Source organism: Pinus tabuliformis, chromosome 7, assembly GCF_031772625.1.
Source record: "Pinus tabuliformis cultivar Carrire ecotype Pingquan chromosome 7, CPIR1, whole genome shotgun sequence".
Lineage (NCBI taxonomy): Eukaryota > Viridiplantae > Streptophyta > Pinopsida > Pinales > Pinaceae > Pinus > Pinus tabuliformis.
The window spans coordinates 666,728,245-666,748,296 of record NC_142293.1 but is presented as its reverse complement, the minus strand read 5'-3'; the positions used below and the strand labels follow the sequence as shown (position 1 = coordinate 666,748,296).

The following is a 20,052-nucleotide window of genomic DNA, read 5'->3' as shown; positions in this document are numbered from 1 at the left end:
ATTGTTTCAAAAACATCTCTTTCAATATTAACGAACAAACAATGTATCCATTCATCTAGTGGAATTCAGTTGATAAAGGTGGTAGTGTGGTTATGGCTTGGTCTACTTCATGTGCGGTCGAATACTGGGTTGATTTACTTTTTGATTAGCTAATTTTCATTAGTTCTCAGAGGTCTTTGGAGGACCTGGTGGTGTTGCCTCTGGTTCTCATTTGGCTTTGGTTAGGCTCTCAGGGTTCTGACACCTCAGGTGTAGACTGGTGGTTTGCAACTCTACCCTCTAGTGTTTCTCATGTCTGTGAAGAGGTAGAGGCGTTGGTTTGGCTGGTGTGGAATCCATTTGTGTTTGAAGTCTTCTTCTTCCCATCTGTGGGTGGTGGCAGGCAGTTTCGCAGGGTTGGCCATTGCTGGTTGTTGCGGGGCTGGCGCTAGGCCTTTGTTAGCATTCAATTTAGTGGAAGGGTTTGGGGTGTGCAGTGGGTCTCATCGTAGGGGTGTCCTCCTGTGTTTTTTACCATGTGACCTATTTTGTGGATGTATCACTCCCAACACATGAAGTTGGGCATCTCGGCCAACTAGGGTGGCTCAAGCATATCGTTGGAGGTGACTTGGGGGGGGGGTAGGATTGTTGCAATCTTCAAGCAGGAAGGGAGTGTCGTAGGTGTTGTGATCAGAGCATTGGATGGAGCTCGATGTGGCAGGGGGGATGCGGGCTCTAGGAAAGCTGATTGTGAAATTCATGGTTATGGAGTGGGTGCGCGAAGACTGAGTAGCAGGCCGAGGCATGCGGGTCATCGACGTGCTTAATCATTTGCATTACTTCCAATGCCATTTCAGAGAAAGGATTGTAGTAGCTTGGCAGGGGAAAACTTGCTAGTAGAAAAGGTCGAGAAGATGGAAACATGGCTGACTCACTTTGAGCAACATGCTAGTTGTTCATATCGCCCTCCTCCCCCGCCAGGGACTAGGCTGGATAATCCAACATCAGTTGCCTCTGATGATTGAGTATGGTCACGGGTTTCCTTCTTGTTCAGTTTGTCTTTTAGTGCTTTTGGTATGTTAGGCTATGGACCACTGATCTGTTTATCCTATTGCTTCTTTGTCATATGGTGATAGCATTGGTCAATAAACCTGGTCGGGTTGAGAGCACTTGCATTTTGATACCTATGTATTATTCTTTTTATTAATGAATAAAATCTTCACTTACTATATATATATTTAATAAATATAACATTTCTGACTTTAGGCTTATGTGATCCATAACTAAATTGAAAAATTCTTTCCGTGAACCACACTAGTTGGTTCGAAATGCATCAGCGATACTCTCTCCAATGTGATTATCACCGAAATATTTTTTCAATCTAAATATAACATTTATATATTTATATTTAATGAATATAATATTTGTGATATCTAAAATTTATATTTAATAAATGCAAATTTAAATATTTTAAATTCTATTTCATTGCATTCTAATTTTAATTTCAGTTTTATTTTTTAAAATAATAATGTGATATTGCAATATATCAACACACACACACACACATATATATGTATAGATGCATAAGTATTACAATCTTATAATATTGATATAAATAATTATTTATTATATATAATATTTATATCTAATAGATTTAAATATACTTATTTTTAATTTTTAGTTTATTTTAATTTTATTTAATTCAACATAATTATATCTTAATTCAATTGGCTAACATCTATATATATATATATATATATATATATATATATATATCAAAGTTCTATTCATTCTTCAAAAGTAGAGTACATAGATACCAAAATGCAAGTAGTCTCACCCTGACCTGCTTTGTTAACTAATAGTACAAGCATATAACAAATAAATAAAAACAAAACTGAATAAACCGTCCATAGTTTGATAGGCCAAAAGCACCAAAAGACAAATAGATCTGGAAGAACACTTGTGACCATGCTCAATTCTCAGAAGTAATAGATGCAAGGTTATCAAGCCCAGTCCCTAGAGGGGGAGGGGGGCGATAAGTAAACTGAATATGCTACTTGAAGTGAGTCATCCAAGCTTCCATCTTTTCCACCTTTTCAAATAGTAATTTTTGGTTGTGCCAAACCCCCACTATCCTCTCTCTAACATGGCATTGAAAATAATGCAGTTGGTTGAGCGTGGCCATAACAACCTCGTGTTCTTCCTTCCAAACCTTATCGTAAGCTTCTAGCCCATCCAGAACAGACTGAAACAGGTCACAATAGGCCTTAGAGCATCGATACCACCCACCAACCCTTACATGCCTCTACCTCAACCTCGAAAACCTTATCTAACCCCATGTGTCGTGCCACCCTTCCTTCCCTTCCAAGATGCTCGACCGCCCTGAATTTCTCTCACACCACCCCTGCCCCCATTGACCCCCGATGCCACCCGGACCAAAAATCCATCAGTTTGACCACCCCGTGATAGACGCTTAGAAACTCGACCTGCCAACTCCACCTTCGGCTCATTGTTGCCCTGGCCTAGGCTCGAAGAAGCTCCTCTCCATTGGGGTAGGCCACGGGAATTACGAGGCAGAGGTAGCATGGTGAGGCCATATGGATACTCCTCTAAAACATAATCAACAATAAAAAGTTACCCCTCTCTGTTCGATTGTGTTATGTTATGTTGGACCCTATATTAGGTGGGCAAACCTACCTATTGTTTTGTTCATGGTTTTCGCACATGGTTTTGGGCGCGATGGTTTTCGGTCCATGGTATTTTGTAGATATGGTCAAGGGAACTACAACTATGTTCTAATCCAAGGTTAATGTATTGGGGTTTACGGATTCTTCAACATGTATATGTATGTATTTTCTTCAGCATGTATATATATGTATTGTGAAATCAATATGGTAGTCCCGGTTTTGGGATCTAGGGGAAAATATATGTGTATATTTGTTTTATGTGTTATGCTCTCGTCTTTGTTTATTTTCTGTTTTAGAATTTGCATGGAGGTAATTTATGTACGAGGTTAAAACCTACATTTGGTATCAGAGCTAGGTTTTGGCTTCAAGGGGATGCCTTTGTTTTTGAGGGGTTTTTCTCGGGTCTGTGGTAGACCCTGTTCAATGGGAGATTTGTGGGATCAATTCTAGTGGTGAAAGAAGATGGCGAGGAGTGGAAAGATAGAGATCGAGAAATTTAATGGTCAGAGTTTTGAGTTGTGGAAACTCAGATGGAGGATCTATTGGTGGATAAATATCAGTGGATCGAAGTAGAACCAAGTACTAAACTAACAGGAGTGTCCAATGAAGAAAGGAAGAAGTTGGATTAGAAGGGAAAGAGAACAATATGATTGTGTGTCTCAGATTCAGTATTGTTGAATGTATCAGGGGAAGCTATGGAAAAGGCTTTGTGGGACAAGTTAGGTACTTTGTACCAATCTAAGTCCTTGGTGAATAAATTGTTCCTACCGAAAAAGTTGTATAACCTGAGGGTGAAAGATGGAGACTCGGTGATAGAGCATATGAACACATTTAATACTGTGGTAAGCCAGTTATTGTCTGTTGATATTAAAATTTCATATGAGGATAACTACATTAGTTTGTAGTGTTCCCTACAAGATTCGAGGGATGGTCTGGTTATTGCAATAGGTAGCAATGCAATTGCCTTGCAATTTGATAAATAGTCTCATCCTTGCTGACGGCGGAGATGAAACGGAAAAATATGGAGAGCTAGAATGGTGATGCCTTGTCTATACGAGGACGGTCCCAGAACAGAAATAGAAATAAGTCCTAGAGTGGGAGATATCAATCTCTAGGAAAATTTGTAAAGGTGTGCTAGAAATGCGGAAAGGAAGGGCACTACAAAAGGGATTGTAAATCTAAAGCTGCTGACAAAAGGAAAGGGATCTGATGATGCCCCTTATGTAGAGGGGAAAACCGCCTTAGATGAAGGTGGGGATGTGTACTTGGCTTCTTATTCAAGTACACATGTAGATCATGAGGCATGGTTGATTGACTCAGGTGCATCCTTTCACTTCACTCCCCATAGAGAGTATTTTTGTTAGTATGAGAAATACGATGCTGGTGATGTCTTCTTAGGGGATAATAAGAAGGCTAGAATAGTTGGTCGCAGAAAAGAAAAGTTGAAGTTGCTAGGTGGAAGGATTAGAACACTTCCGGGTGTTCTGCATATTCCTGCATTGGCCAGAAATCTGATTTCTGTAAGCAAGCTGGATGATGCAGGTGTAAACATAGTGTTCAAGCAAGATAAATGCAAGATGGTTCAGGGAGCACTGGTATTGATGCGGGAAGTTTGGATTGTAACTTTATACAAGCTGTAAGGTAGCAATGTTATTGATGGGTGCAATAGTTCTGTGGTTCCTGAAAGTGGAGTAGAAAATCTAGTGGTCTCTCGAGAAAAGACCATGCTATGGCATCAAAGGCTTGGACATATTGGAGAGAAGGGCCTTCAAATACTTCATGGTAAAGGTATGGTAGAAGGTATGACTAATAGCTCTCTGCATTTTGATTTCTGTGAAAATTGTGTATATGGGAAGCAGAATCGGGTTAGTTTCCCCTCTAGTGGTAAGAGGGTGAAATAGATATTAAAGATTGTTCACAGTGATGTGTTTGGACCTGTGAAGGTTCCATCACTGGGTAAGTCTGTGTACTATGTATCATTTATAGCTGACTTCTTAAGGAATACATGGATATATTTCCTCAATAATAAATATGAAGTCTTTGATAGGTTTAAATAATTTAAGGCTCTGGTGGAAAACCAGACAGAGAAGAAGATAAACATGCTGAGGACAGATAATGGTGGAGAGTTTTGCAAGAAATAATTTGAAGAGTTTTGTAAGAAGTGTGGTATAGCACGACAAAAGAATACTCCATACACACCTCAACAAAATGGAGTTGCAGAAAGAATGAACAAGACGTTGATGGAAACGGCAAGAAGCATGATCAATGGTGTTCGGTTAGGACAAGAATTGTGGGTAGAGGCAGTGGAGACTGCATGTTACCTGGTCAATAGATCACCTTCATCAACGTTAGAGGATAAGACTTCACAAGAGTTATGGACTGGTAAGAAACCTTCTCTTTCACATTTGAGGGTATTTGAATGTGATTCATATGTACATGTTCCAAAGGATAAAAGAACAAAGTTGGATAGTAAATATGAAAAGTGCATCTTTATTGGGTATAGGGATGGTTTAAAGGGTTATAAGCTTTGGAACCCAATAACAAGGAATGTTGTGTATAGCCGAGATGTGGTGTTCAGAGAGGTGAAATATGTTATTAAACATTAAGTCCAATAAAAGTAACCTGAGAAGATAGAGTTTGAGCTTAAGGAGGAAGAATCAGACTCTATAACAGAGGAGGAATCAGAAAAGAAGAGCCACACAATCCAATTGTGAGAAGATCAGTTCGAGAGAGAAGGTAGCCAAAAAGGTATAGTCTGTTTGATTTTTGTTCAAATTTTTCTTTATCTATTACTGATGATGATCCCAGAACTGTAAGGAAGCAATAGATTCAGAGGATGCGAAACTCTAGAAAGAGGCCATGGTTGATGAAATGGCATCTTTGCACAAAAATGAGGCTTGGGATCTGGTGGAGTTGCTGGCTGGAAGGAATCCCATTGGAAGCAAATGGGTGTTCAAGAAAAAGATGAATGCATAAGGAAAGGTGGAGAAATACAAAGCTCGGTTGGTAGCAAAAGGTTATTCCCAAGTGCTAGGAATTTATTTTGGTGATATTTTTTCTCCTGTTTCCAAGGTAGCTTCTATTAGATTACTTTTATATGTTTTTGCTGCTTTTTCTTTTGAGGTAGAACAGATGGATGTGAAGACAACATTTCTTCATATGGATCTAGAAGAGGAGATCTACATGAAGCAACCTGAAAGATTTGCAGTGAAGGGTAATAAAGAACTGGTATGCAAGTTAAAAAAGTCTCTGTATAGGTTAAAACAATCACCAAGGATGTGGTATTAGAAATTTGAGACATTTATACGGGGACTTGGCTTCACCAGAAGAAAAGCAGATCCCTGTGTGTATTTTAAATTAATTGGTTACCATTTTATTTATCTGGTCTTGTATGTGGATGATATGTTGTTGGTTGGAGATGGCAGAGAATTTATCCAGGATTTGAAGACCCAATTGTCCTCCAAATTCGACATGAAAGATCTTGGTGCTGCAAACTATATTTCGGGGATGGAAATTAAAAGAGATCGACCAAAGAGGAAGCTCTAGTTAAACCAGAGGAAGTATGTTGAGACAATACTGTAGAGGTTTAATATGCAAGATAGTAAACTGATGAAGGTTCCTATTCCCATAGGTGTAAATTTATCCGCTGAACAGTGTCCCAAGACACAAGAAGTGGAAGAGGACATGTCCCGTGTTCCATATGCAAGTGCAGTCACTAGTCTGATGTATGCGATGGGATGTACTAGACTAGACATTGCAGATGCAGTGGGAGTATTGAGCAGGTTTATGTCAAAACCAAGGAAGGAGCATTAGACAACAGTGAAGCAGGTTTTCAGTATTTGCGTGGCACTAGTGATTATGGTTTGTGCTACCAAGGAAGACCAAGATTGGATAGAGTTTTGGATATTTGTGGCTTTGTTGATGCAGACTGGGTTGGAGATCTGGATCAGAGAAGATCTACAAGTGGGTATGTGTTTAACCTATTTGGAGGTGCAGTTAGTTGGATGAGTAAGAAACAATATGTAGTGGAACTATCAATTACAAAGGAAGAATACATGGAAGCCACTCATGCAAGCAAGGAAGCAGTTTGGTTGCAGAGATTGTGTTCAATTATGGGGTTAGTACAGGGAGCTATAAGGATACACTATCATAGCCAAAGTGCAATTTTCTTGGCAAAGAACCCTACTTACCATTCAAAGACAAAGCACATTGATGTTCAATATCACTTTGTGAGGGATATTATAGAAGATAAAAATGTGTTCCTGGTAAAGGTGGAGACTTTGAAGAATACTGCAGATGCATTGACAAAATCTGTGAGCTCTCAAAAGTTCTCTTGGTGTAGAGAAACAATGGGCATTGCAGGGCTAGATAAATAACTAAGCTCTCCTGCGGCCCTCTGTGGAAAGAAAACAACAAGGGGGAGAATGTTGGGTTGTGTTATATTCTTTCCACGACTAGCCCCAATAGTTAAACCGAGGGGTTAGAGGGGGGGCATAGCCCCCCTTCATTGCATCAATGCATAGTGGGAAGTTTGAGGGGGGCGGTGGCCCCCCTTTATAGGGTCTGGGGTAGCACCCCAGGAAAAAAAAATTTGGAACCTATATTAGGTGGGCGAACCTACCTGTGGTTTTGTGCATGGTTTTCGCACATGGTTTTGGGTGCGATGGTTTTTAGGTCCATGGTATTTTGTAGATCCGGTCAAGGGAACTATGGTTATGTTCTAATCCAAGGTTAATGGATTGGGGTTTATGGATTCTTTAGCATGTATATATATATATATATATATATATATATATATATATATATATATATAGATATATATATATATATATATATATATCTATATATATATATATATATATATATATATATATATATATATATATATATATATGTCTTGTAACATTGAAATGAATATAATGAAAAATCAATCTGGTAGTCCTGGTTTTTGGATCCCGGAGAAAATCTCTATGTATATTTGTTTTATGTTTTATGCTCTCGTCTTTTTTTATTTTCTGTTTTATAATTTGTATGGAAGTAATTTCTATAAGGGGTTAAAACCTACACTCTCGATGCATCGTGAACCATAACAGAGAAACATGCAACCTCAAATTGTCTCACAAACTCCTTCTTGAAACTACCAACCTTCTTTCGATAGCTTAGAGAGTTGTAATTAGAACCACCAAAAAGCAACAAAGAAACCAAACTGAGGCCTTGTCATCGGCTCTACCCAAGGAAGCACCAAGGAACAAAGTCGCATACATAAAACCTTGACCCCAAGGCACAAACACAGGAGGTATGAACCCCACAAGATAACTAGTCTCTGCAAACACCTTCAAACTGTATTTCCACCAGGAAACCCCAATTGTACTCACCCAAGAATGAATCTTAGGAATCTAAAGAAAACACACAAAGATAATAGGACTAAAAGGGTAACCGTCTAACAGGAGGTGGATACACCCTCCCGAGAACAAGAAAAACTAGGAAGAGAGCTAACAATCAACACAAGAATGAATCTTAAGGACATCCCAATTACCATTCAGAAGACAATCGAGACTTTGAAAAAATGACAAAACATGTGAAGGGAGCGGAAATTAGCATTTTTGAGAGACAAAATCATTGGAGAAGATGGCAATGGAAATGAAATTTACACCATTCCTAGACTAACCAAAGGTTAGAGAAACCCATCTGACTACCATAGCTAGGACCATGAGCAACTAGCCACCAAGCTATCACAACATAATAGTAATCTTGAAACTCGACATGCACCATAAATTCACCACCCTCTCCCACTCTCAATCCTGAAGAGAAGAAATGAATGATCATACGCAACACCTTAATCTTCACCGTACACCATACATTATGGGAGGTTAGGATGACTGTCCTCCATATCGTCCACCAAATGTTCTCCTTCATCGCACATGCATCAAACTTCCCTCGGTGTTTTTCATCCCCATCAGGGAACCCTCTTCAGAAGCCACGATCTGATATAAATCCTTAAGATGGCCATTTTTAGGACTAAAAGGCCAATCTGAAATATTCCTAACGTTGGTTATCGTTGCCCCAATTGGATAGCTTGTCGATTGCGTGATTCCCCTGTCTTCTCACGTGTTTCATGACTACATAATTAAGGGAAGAAAAATGGGAGTGGATATGCTCGCCATTGAACTCTAGCCTCCAACTTTTGATGACCTTATCTAGAGGGAACTCATTAATAAGCTTTTGCAACATAAAAATTGTGATTTTTGTCCTAAGAGACCTGGAGTTTAGCCAAGCCCATCTCAATGACAAGATGAAGCCCTTTTTCGAGCACTAGGAATTAAGTGACATTGTTGGTAGAGCTGCCACACGAGGCCACAAAATGTTTCACAACCTTCTCCTTATCATACTGAATTAAGCCACCAAGGCCAACTAGGTGGGATTGCCTTTTGAGGCGCCATCAAATTTAACTTGAAAAAACCAAGCGGAGGATGAAGAAAGGAGACTGACGAGATTACCCTCAGGGAGAGTGAGCGAGCAAGCACTGGGATAGGAGAATCTAGACTAAGAGCCAAGATCTTCAGGATGTCACTCTCCTGACCCTCAGCTTTTGAATCCTCCTCTGACCAACGAGAAATAGAGATAGATTCTTTGATATTGCATTTTGTTACTTCCCAAAACTGATCAACCCTGATAACCTCTAAGTGAATCACTACTCTATTTCTGGATTACCAAAGATTCCAAAGGATGAAACCCTATGAGAGACACCATGCTCTATTCACTATGGGGTTCTTGAAGAGCTTTCAATGCCACAATTCCAATGATTCTTTTAGACTTTCTCAGACCGGTCTACACCCCCAAAACATGTGCCAATATTCCCCCACAAGTCTATTTCCATAGGACAAGAATTAAGTAGATGGTTTGTTGTTTCCTCCGCACAAGAACAAAGAGGACATCAGGATGGACTGCATAATCCCTTTTTCTGAAACCTATCCTAAGTAAGAAGTTTTCCATGCCCAATCATCTAGAGGATGAAAAATGCTTTTGGTGAGAGCCCTGAATACCATATTCTTTTCCATAATGGATCCGGGATTCAATTCGGTGAAGAGGAGAGAATAGAATATGCTATCAAAATTTTTCTAATTTAATGCTCTATCTAATTTAATGTTTCATTCCTTATATTTGAGAAGCATGTCAGTGGAGCTGAAAAAGAAAATACACCAACAAAAAATGATATGTTTATGTATCTTTGTTAGGGGAAATTCACAAATTCCATAAAGAATATGTTGATAGTTGAGTGGTTTCATGGACATAATTTATATACCTAACTTTAGAAAAATGGCATAACATATTTTACGTATGTCATTTTTCATTGTTATTCAGTTTTTGAACAACCCAATATGTCACAAGAGATTCAAATAATATGTTTATTAAATTTATCTTAGTAGGAAGCTAAGATATTTTGGGCATTTTTTTTAATGAGAAAAGCAATCAATGGAATATGTAATGGAGATGAATAATTTGATCAAATAAATAAATTCTATTACTTTAGTTGATAAAGTGAGATAAGAATTTATAGATGAGCATAATATGCAAGTATAAGAATTTGATATTAGTAGAAAATGGAAAAAAATATAAAATTGTTATGTAAAAGATATATAGATGATAGAGCAAAGATATTATTGTAATAATTAATCAAAGTTACTTAAAAAAACTAGAATAAAACCATTGAAATTGTTAATAAAGAAAAATGCTACATAATAGAACTTACAATTATTCACATTTAGAAAGCTATAAAAAATTTACCTCATTAGAGCAATTATGTTAAATACTTTCCTAAGACATTCAAACCCTAAATTAAAACAATTAAAAAGCGAGTCGATTTTTTTTTAATCCAAGTATTCTTGGAACGTGACCAGGATACTTCCGATAAATCTAATGCATTTAAATTTATTTATAAAGAATGTGGGTTGTCTACAAAATCCCACTTTACCAACCTGATTTTTAACCCTAAAAGAATGAGCAATATTTTGAGTAATTACCAAAATAAAACATTAGTTCCATCAACTTCGATATAAAACTTTTCGGGTGGGAATATGATTACTTTAGATCAAAGCATTAATGCATGCACATGGTTCGAGGTCAAAGCATTTCAACTTAATAATCATTATAAGATCTTAGGTAGACATACTCACTTGAGTGTTTATATCCCAATGTTATACAAAATCTGTAATATTAAATATTTTTTTTAGTTTTTTTTTAAGCTATCCTCATTAAGTCTTTGAAAAGCTTTGCTTCTTTTTTAATCTACTTATTTATTTAATTTTTTAACTTTTTTATAATGTTGTTAGAAGTGTTATTACTTAATTATAATTTTGGATGAAATTGTAGTAATAGTTTATCGATCTTAAGAATTTTATATGTTTCTTCAAAATTTTAGGGACTGGCTATTCAACACATTTTATATTTTGTTAGGGTCCATTTTGAAGACTTCATGAGATACAATATGACTCAGTTTTTCCACTTCTCAAACCTTAAAGTCATATTTAAAAATATTTTTATATGGCTATTTATGTTCTAGTAGTTTTAAGACGCTATCAGCATGTTAATGCTGTCCCAAATATTTGTTATATATTAGTATGTCATCAAAAAATAATGACACGGTTTTTTTAAGGGTGGATTTGAAAATAGAATTCATCAAGCTTCAAAATGTTGAAGGTGCATTAGTAAGTTTAAATGGAATAACCAAAAACTCATAATGATTGTCATCTATTCTCAAAGCTAGTTTGGGAATGTCTTCTTACCTCATTCTAATTTGATGATATCACAAAGAGAGATCCAAATTAGTAAACAAAATTTCTCCATGTAATTCATTAGTGATTAGAATAGAAAATTATCTTCGATGGTTAGTTTCTTGAGTTGTATATAATATGGACACATACACTATGAACCGTGATTTTTTGTAATGATCACCAATAGTGAAGAGAAAGAACTTTGTCCAAATTGAATGTTGATGACCTATAACATTTATTGAATCATATACTTAATCTCACACGTTTGTGCATATGGATGCTTGGAAGCCCTAATGTTAGGTGATATGCTTCCTAGTGCAAATGAATTACATGGTCCTCATCTCAAACAAGTGGAAGAAACTTATGAATCTATCAAAATACCATGGAATGATATTTCAAAACCTTCTAGATATCCATTGTACCATAGTGTCCCTTTTTGAGTAATTTATCATGTTTCTTGAGCTTATCAATTTAGATGGTTTCCTCATGGATATCTCCAAGGTCAATTTCCTTTTCTTTTGAGGAACTTCCCACAAACAAATCTTTAAAATTAGGGCCATTGTTCCTAATGATTGTAACCTTTGGACCCTTGATATGACATTAGCACCACCTATTTCAATTGTAATCATATGTTTATCCACTAAATACTCCATATTGAGCTTAATACTATGGAATTCCCATAAAAACTTTATGATACCTCTATTTGTAAACATTACTTGAAGCTTTAATGCTAGAAATACAAAACAATTGAGATTTTTTAATAATTTGTGATTAATGAGGTTATGGGTATTACTAGACTTAGTCAACATTGTATCCTTATTATTTTTTATATATACGTCCATATTAAGGGTTTGTTATGTATTGCGGTGGGTAAATAATGAGTATCTATCATTGAATTAGTCTCTTCTATCTCTAGACCTTGTGATGGCTCAAATTATTGATCTTATTCCTCTTTAAAGTCTATGTATAATAATTTCTTCACATCGTATTTATGCGCTTTACCATATTTTCTATCTCAATTGAAACTTAGTCCCTTTTCTCTTATTTAATCCATTTGTTGAGGCGTCATCCTTATTGTTTGAGTGATTTTATGATAAGGAATAAGGTGCTCTCTATACCTACTAGTGACCACTCTTCTATTACTCATATTTTGACTTTCACCTTTCCTTGCAATACTAAAAGAGTGCTCTAGGGATTTAACTTCCAAGAGACTCACCTCATGTTGTATTTTCTCCTTTAAATCTCCAATTAAGGGATACAACAAATTATCAACTGAAATATTCTTTACCTCAAGACTTAAAATCTACAATTGTTGAATGTGTTATGTAATTGGACCTCACTACTGAAGATTTATCAATTGACAAAAGAATGTGTTTCTCTTAATATCATCATAGTGTGATATTATTTCATTCATAAAAATGGATCAATATATAATAAAATCTCTTTCTCTTTCACAAAGTCATTGATACCAAACAAATCAATCATTATGTAAATACAAGGATGTAAGGGTTACCTTTTGTAAGGTTAGAACTTGTTCTATACCAAAGAATTGCTTCATTTGGAATATCCATTTTATAGTATATTTTCCATCAAAATTTCTCATATCAATCTTTTCAATTAAACAAGTACTTGGTGCAACATTGAACCCCCCAATGACAAGGATCTAAAGATGCTAAGTAGTCATGATTCTATGTCTCAATCTTTGTTTCCTCACATTTCATTGATTTTATTGTATCTTGATATCTCCTTTGGGGATTTACCTATATAGGGCATGTAGTAAAATTATAGGAATGAAAATTTTCAATGCTTTCATCCTTTCATCCATATTATTTTTTGACTGTTTGATTTGGTGAAAATATCTTCTCTTTCTTCTTCATTAATAGTTGAGCTCTTTGGAGCTTTAATTGGTTTATTGAATTTTGTAGCATGCTTTAGAGCCATGTGGAAAAATAATAATATTTCTCTTTTTCCTATTTACCACAAATTTTGAATCACCAAGAATATATGTTCCAATCAGAAGTTGTGCCAATTGTATGTTACATACCTTTCTAACCCCAATTTAGACACTATTCAGATGGTTTATCGTTATTTTTATGTATATCTAAAGTTTTAAGCCTTATGATTCTAAACATTTTACCTTTATCTCTCTTAGATGCCTTCTTAAATTCTTGGAAATTTAACAACATAAAACTGCAAGAAAAAATGTTATAGAAAAAATTACCAAATGGCTAGTTTGAAATTTAATTTAAGTATTAGTTAAAAACCTTGAATTCCAAAATATATATCTCATAATGTATAATGATTTAAAATATGAAATTTTTTAGCACATAACTCTCTACATCTCCTCGGGTTTATAAAATTTATAAACTCAAAAAATTTAGAGTTTAAAATTTCATCCAAAAAAAATTACAATTAAAATTTAGAGATGGTCCTTTTAAAATTGATTTTAGAATTAGTCACAAACCCTATCTTCCATAGACTATGTATTTTAAGGTATAATGAACCAAAATATAAAATTTGAACTACCTATAACTTGATATTTGACATCAACCTCCTCAAACATTTCACAATCTATTACATCCAAGAAAAAAAGTTATAGCAAAAATTACAAGATGATTAATTTAAAATGGATTTCAAGATTATTCAAAGACTCTATCTTCCATAGGCTATATATTTGAAATTATAACAAATAAATATTTAAAACTTTGACCACATATGCATTGATATTTTTCTTTATTATCATAAAAAAAATTCTATCTAGAACTTCCAAGAAAAATGTTATAACAAAATATTAAAATATGTATTGATTGAAGGAGAAATCCCCTAGGATCATTGTCTCTAATACCAAATTCTAGGTAACAAATACCAAAACAACCCGAACATATAAAAAGGAATAAGTTCCACATCTTGAGAAGAAGTTAAAAGAATGAAATATGCCTCTTTGAAGGGGAAATATACCTTTATAGTAAAAAAATGGCACAAGAATGAGATGAGATGATTCTAAAACTATATCTCCTTAGTGTGTGTGTAAGAGATAAAGGGTATAATTACAATTAAAGGGTCTAGTCAACAAAATTAGTGCAACAATATGAATATAGTTTAATATCTAAGGCTATACATTGGGTTTTATGCTTAGCTCGAGGATTTGTCTAAGGCTTAACATATGTTTAAGAGATTTCATTATTTTATGATTCTACAAAACCAAAAAAATTATATAATTGAAGGTGAATGTAAATAATTAAGGAATGAGACCTCTCGAAAAAAAAAAAAAAAAACTCTAGTCAAAGCCATTCCTTCACCTTTTTTAAATTGATAAAGAATCTACGAACCAATATAAGAATCCATAATCATTATATTTATTGTCATTATTATCATCCCCTATTAGAAAAGTACTTCAAACATACTACATTGTTTAACATTATAATATTTTCCATCCATATCTTGCATTGAACTTGAAATGGAAAAGGTCCTCTATTATAAGATGCAAAAGAACTTGGGGTTTTAATGGATTAAATACTAGTCAACCTAAATCTAGAGAATAATTTGACTTAATGGATGGAGAGTGGCTAAAAAATTATTTGATGAGGAGAAAGCATAGACCCTCAATCTTTTGGAGACTTGTAGGAATAAGAAGGAATGTAGAAAGGTATAGTGAACCTAATTTTAATTATGCTTGTGTTTTTTTTATTATTGAAGATGATATAAAAATTTTGAGAGGTAGTTGATTCTTACAAGAGTAAAATATAGAATAATTTCATGACTAAATAAATTGAGGCCTTGGAAAAATATGAAGCTCGAGACTTGGTCAAGCTTCCTAATGGAAGAAAATATGTTGGTAAAAAAAGGGTATTCATGAAGAAGTTCAATGCCAAATGCTGAGGCAAGATGAGGCTCACCTAGTGGTAAAAGTTATATTAATAAAGGGATGGAATTGGCTTTGCTGATATTTTCTTTCCTATTCTAAAATTGACTTCCACTAGATTTCTATTACTGCTTGTTGCAACATGCGATCTTGAAATAGAGTAAATGGATGAAAAGAGAGCATTCCTACAAGGGGACTTGGAAGAATAAATATACATTAAATAGATTGAAGGATTCATATTGATGGATAAGAACAAGATGGTTTGCAAGATAAATAAATCCCCATGGGAGCTAAATCAATCCCCAATAATGTGGTACCAAAATTTTGATACTTTCATATTAGTACTAGGATTTGTGATGAGTAAACTTGATCACTATGTGTATTCCAAGCAAGTGAATGATCAATTTATTTATGTAATATTGTATGTCAATGGGGTTGTTAATAAAAAACTACAAGGATACCATCAAGGAGGTTAAATATAAAATATCGTCTAAGTTTGACATGAACAATTTTGGTGCCACAAAATTTATTTTAGGCATGGATATTAGGAAGATAATGTACATAAGAAATGTTGGTTATACTAGTGCATGTATGTTGAGACAATATTGTAGAGATGTAATATGTAGAAAAGAAAACTAATTAAGGTTCCTATTTCTTTAAGTGAAAATTTATCTATAGACTAGTGCCCTAACACATATGAAAATGTAGTGGACACATCTCATGTTCCCTATGCTAGTGATGTTACTAGTGTTATGTATGATATGTTTTCTACTAGGCTAGACCAAGAAAAATTTCAAGGGCTAATATTTGCATACAGGATAATTTTCCGTGATTTTTCCAAAAGGAAAGACTTGCCAATCTCTAATGTTTCTAGTAATAATTCACCCAAATTTTATAGGATAAAACTTTTTTACTATAAAAACCATCAAAATATTATAGGGAATATATAAAATCATTAGAAGGTTGAATATTTTTACAAAAATATCACCAAACATTTTATAATTTGCATACTCAGGACTAGTAAGATTCATCGAGATTTCTAACATTAAGAAAAATTTGCACCATTAAAATTCTCCCTAGGTTAGACTTTTCCCCTGTAACTTGATTTTTGAGAGGATATATATAAAAACTAGGAGAGGAGAACTTGATAGTTGGAAAGTGTGCCTTAGGCATTTTTGTGTCACTACAAATTAGGCAATTAGCAACTGAGGAAGACCTAGACTAGGTAGAGGGATAGGTTAAACACACACATGGCAGCAACAGAATATGAAAGATAAACATGAGAGTACCTTTTCTTCTTAACAAATGATATACATTTATAGTACATGGTTTGAACGTTGGGTTCCACATCCCAAGGTCTCTTAGACTCCTTTAGTCTATTCATCTTCTACACTAACCCTTAGAGGATTAGGTGTCCAACATTCTTCACTTTAATTCGAAGGGTTATGTATGAGTCCAAGAAGAGAGCTATAGTACAAAATGTGCAAAAATGCATGGCAACAATAGTCTGAATGTGCTCTGAAATGTTGGTATAAAGGGCGGTGGTTTAAGGATTACCACCAACATTGGAACGCTTAGTGCAGTTCCTAGAAATCTTCCAATTCTAGCATGAAGCTCATGTCTTCTGCTAGAGGAAGTGCTCTTGATGCTTTGAAGAGGGAAACCTTCAACCAATAAAGGGAGGTCTCACCCCACATAAAAGGGATAACTTCAACCTATGATGGTTTAAGGATGACCAACAACTCTGGAATGATTATTGAAATTCCTGGAACTCTTCCAAAACTGGCAAGAAGCTGAAGTCTTCTGCTAGAGGAAGTGTCCCCAAATTTGTTCCTAGAATTCTTCCAAAACTGGTAAGAAGCTGAAGTCTTCTGCTAGAGGAAGTGTCCCAGATTACCAACTAAAGGCATGCTCAGGGGCATCTTTGTCTCTTGCTACAACTCTGAAATGGGTGTGGCAGGTTGTGGCTCAGGCTTGCTTGATGTGGCTTTGAAGCTTGTAGATTACTATCATTTCCCCCCTATCAGATACAAGGTGAAATGATGGAGAAAACTCAACTGCAAGACTATTCAATACTGTAGAACAAGTTTTGATATGTGACTAGAATATCTTCTTGGCTGCTGAAGTCCATTGCTAAGAAGTGATCCATCTAATATGAATCTTTGTTCTTGTAGGAGGTTTGTTTCTGAAGCATATGTTTGAAGAATGATTGGTTTTATGACAGTGCTTACATGGATGAAGATCAAAAAAATGATCTTCCATATGGCCAACTCGGTCACAGTGTTGGAATTTCCCAATTTCTTGTTGTTTCTGGGGAAGAGGAGTATAATCTGGAACAATTGGAGGTGAACTGTCATGAATGAATCCAACACTCTGAAACTGTATGGGCTTTGAGTAGTCCGGAATATGAAAGGACAAGTCCTTGTCATATCCAAGACCAGTTCTGTGCTTGTTATGGACAAGCTCTTCCCAAGGTCTGACGATGGGCTTGGGAAGTGCAGACTGAACTTCTGCATTAGCATGTGACTTTTATGCTTCCTTGGGCACTGGATTTGAATCAATTGTAACATTATTGTCTTGTTGTTTATGGGTGTTTGTTTCAATATTCTGAACAAAAACAGGTTCAGAAAGATGACTCCACTACTGTAATTCTTCTTGCTGTAGCTGAGATTCAAGCTACAAAAACTCAATCTTTTCTTATGCATTTTGTAAACAAGTTCTAATATCAAAGAGAGTGTCCTTGCTAATTTTTACCATCCCATCAACACTGGAATGTATCAGAGTATTCAGTAACTCTAATACATCACCCATTTGATCCATTTCACAAGGATGCTTCAACTACAAATGCACTTGCTTACAGCGTAAAAGTACAAGTGAACTTATTAAAAGATAGCTCAAACAATGCCAAATAGCTACAACTCAAAAGAATGCAAACGGTCCCTAATGCTTATGGCCAATTGATGATTTTTTCTTTTTTGAAGGAAGTTGTTTTTAATTGTCTTGTTTTGGAGTACTTTCCTTGTAGCTATTGTTTTTTTTTTTTTTTAAATTGACGCATATGTATATACACATCCAAGGAATAAACTTGAAATAAGCCAAGGGGTATGAGGAAAAATGCTGAAGACCAATAGTGTCAAAACTATCTCAAAACATTTATGTAGCCTACATGCTACTTACAATAACTCATAGCTTGTTGTTGAATTTTGACATCTTGAGGTAGACGAAGTATCTCTTTCTTGTCAAACAGAATTAACCCTCCATCTTGGTTCGAAGAACTTATAAACAAGTCACACTTCTACAATCACTTATTATAAGTCATAAATGACCTTGACTGTAACTTTACATGGCATAACGAGATGACATCAACTGGATCATATTATAAAAGGGTACTAGAAACAAGAGCTAGGCAAACACATACCCTCATGATGTTCTCCAACATTGCCCTTTGCTTCACCAGGGTGTGTGAATGACACGTGTGCCAGGTGGCCAAGCTTGCCCTCATCTCGATGCCATTATTTTTTACTATTGTCCGAGGGCTCCTCAAAAACCGAAGCAAGCTTACAACAACAAAAGCCACAAATCACGAGGAGCAGTGCAACGTGGGAGGATTTTGACGCAGCGTATGGAGTGAGAAGAGTGGAAGTCTGCGGATATCATATATTTCACAGTTACAATTATGTTGTGCATAACCCAGGAGTGGTATGGCCACAAAGCGTATATAATAGGCAGCTAAAACCCTCTCTGTAACAGCCGCAAAGGTTTCAATCTCATGAGACCCATCTACCAGAATTTCTGGCTCAACAATAGGAACTAAACCATTCTCTTGGCAGATGATAGCATAACGAGCAAGGCCATTTGCATTTTCCTGAATAGCAAGTGGGGAGGGATCCGTAGTTCCAATCTTCAGAACGAACCTCCATTTTGCAAACCTTGCTCCGGCATTATAGTATTCCTAACATCTCTGTGCAAGGCCATCCAGGCCCTGGGTAGTGGTTTCACCTTTGGTTCCCGCAAGATCCACTATTCCTTTGTCTACTTTTATGCCCGGCAGGACCCCTCCTTTGTTGAGGACATCAACAAAGGGCTTCCCAGCTGCAGTTTTCTGATAGAGAGTCTCTTCAAACAGAATTGCACCACTCAAATACTGCAAGGCATTAGGGGCACTGAAGAGGAACTCCCTCAGCAGACGCCTGTTGGTCTCAATATTTTCCACATTGATGCTCGCCAACCACTTTCTGATGGTTCCAGTGCTCTCATCTGCAGCTAGAATTCCCTTACCAGGTGTTGCTAGGTACGCCGCATTGGCAATTAGCTCATCATGGTATTTTCCTTCGAATAGAGCATAAGAATCCGCAAAACTATACAATTCAACTTGGTTCTACTATTATGGGTGGTGGATGACTATCATACGATACCATAACAACGTTGGTGGGTTTATTGTTCACATGGGCTGCAGGGTCTCCTAGCTTCTGCCGTGCGCTCTCTCGCTTCCTATGACAAAAATGCACGTAGAAAGCACCATGACTGTTCTGCACCATGACTGTTTTTTGAGCAACATCAGGAGAGAATAATGGTGAATAATAGGTGGAGTAGCGATAGGAGCAGCATAGCAGGGAATAATAAAGGTAAATAGAAGTTACAGAAGCAGAAACGTTCAACTCAAAACATTCTATGTGCTACCAAGCTTAGCCAGAATCAATGAATAAACTATCATACCAGTGGAAGCTTCAGCGTCAAAGCTGCCAGGCTTACC

At 35.9% G+C, this 20,052-nt stretch overlaps 1 pseudogene; it reads right to left on the bottom strand.

Annotated features, from left to right (window-relative positions):
* Positions 1-2,304: 2,304 nt before the first annotated feature.
* On the bottom strand, positions 2,305-19,837 carry LOC149249218 (fructose-bisphosphate aldolase, cytoplasmic isozyme-like; annotated as a pseudogene).
* Positions 19,838-20,052: the final 215 nt, after the last annotated feature.